Source organism: Papio anubis, unplaced genomic scaffold, assembly GCF_008728515.1.
Source record: "Papio anubis isolate 15944 unplaced genomic scaffold, Panubis1.0 scaffold5247, whole genome shotgun sequence".
Classification (NCBI taxonomy): Eukaryota; Metazoa; Chordata; class Mammalia; order Primates; family Cercopithecidae; genus Papio; species Papio anubis.
In genome coordinates, this window is record NW_022165454.1 from 1 (window position 1) to 1,668 (window position 1,668).

General features: G+C 39.9%; 1 pseudogene across 1 annotated transcript; it reads left to right on the forward strand.

The window, feature by feature from the left end:
• Positions 1–525: 525 nt before the first annotated feature.
• LOC116273298 lies at positions 526–1,662 on the forward strand (annotated as a pseudogene). Its single transcript, XR_004181690.1, has 2 exons — positions 526–585; positions 687–1,662. The product of XR_004181690.1 is annotated as a cyclin-G1 pseudogene (transcript).
• The last annotated feature ends 6 nt before the right edge of the window (positions 1,663–1,668 follow it).

The following is a 1,668-nucleotide window of genomic DNA, read 5'->3' on the forward strand; positions in this document are numbered from 1 at the left end:
AAAAAAAAAAAAGTGAGGCTATAAATTTAATCAGACTGCTTTCAAAATGATTATAGTAAACTTTAATGCTTACATTTTAAAAAGTAAGAAAAGTGTTGTTGGTCAATACTGAATATATGTAATCGTATTTACTGGCAGTTTCATCAAATACAAAGAAAAAAGAAACATGCAGTACTGATTGTGCCACAGGTCAGAGAAAGGACTCAATATTCGTGGGTATTTTTACTTTACAGGTGTTACATGCATATCACTGATTCTTCTAAGTGGCTGGTAGATCCTAAATAAAATTAATAGCATAAATAGTAGAATTTTATACTAATGTGAAAGTCAACAAATAAACTGCCCTCGAATTGATTAAAAGTTTTTTAAATGAAAGCTTTAAAGGGAGTGTATGCATGGGCAAAATCCAAAGAACACATAATATGGATGAATAAAAGCAGGGGAAAAATTAAGCATAGCTGACACTGACATGCTAAACAATTTTTTAAAAGATAAAGGGTAATTTAAAATATTTATGAAGCCCTTCGGCTCCGAGCTGACCCTGATCAGGGCCAAGTCGTCTCGGCTGCGCTGCCGAGACCTCCACCCAGGACAGCGCCCCCTCCCCAGGCCTCTCTCCTCTTGCCTACGAGTCCCCTCTCCTCATAGGCCTCTTGGATCTAATATCGTGGGGTGAGGGGAGCAGGCCCGGGGAGTGTGGTTACCGCTGAGGAGCTGCAGTCGCTGTCAAGATGATAGAGGTACTGACAACAACTGACTCTCAGAAACTGCTACACCAGCTGAATGCCCTGTTGGAACAGGAGTCTAGATGTCAGCCAAAGGTCTGTGGCTTGAGACTAATTGAGTCTGCACATGATAATGGCCTCAGAATGACTGCAAGACTAAGGGACTTTGAAGTAAAAGATCTTCTTAGTCTAACTCAGTTCTTTGGCTTCGACACAGAGACATTTTCTCTAGCTGTGAATTTACTGGACAGATTCCTGTCTAAAATGAAGGTACAGCCCAAGCACCTTGGGTGTGTTGGACTGAGCTGCTTCTATCTGGCTGTAAAATCAATAGAAGAGGAAAGGAATGTCCCATTGGCAACTGACTTGATCCGAATAAGTCAATATAGGTTTACGGTTTCAGACTTGATGAGAATGGAAAAGATTGTATTGGAGAAGGTGTGTTGGAAAGTCAAAGCTACTACTGCCTTTCAATTTCTGCAACTGTATTATTCACTCCTTCAAGAGAACTTGCCACTTGAAAGGAGAAATAGCATTAATTTTGAAAGACGAGAAGCTCAACTTAAGGCATGTCATTGCAGGATCATATTTTCTAAAGCAAAGCCTTCTGTGTTAGCATTGTCTATCATTGCATTAGAGATCCAAGCACAGAAGTGTATAGAGTTAACAGAAGGAGTAGAATGTCTTCAGAAACATTCCAAGATAAATGGCAGAGATTTGACCTTCTGGCAAGAGCTTGTATCCAAGTGTTTAACTGAATATTCATCAAACAAGTGTTCCAAACCAAATGTTCAGAAGTTGAAATGGATTGTTTCTGGGCGTACTGCACGGCAATTGAAGCATAGTTACTACAGAATAACTCACCTTCCAACAATTCCTGAAATGGTCCCTTAACTGGATTATTACAGCACCAAAAAACTTCGCTGAAGCCTTTCTCCACAAC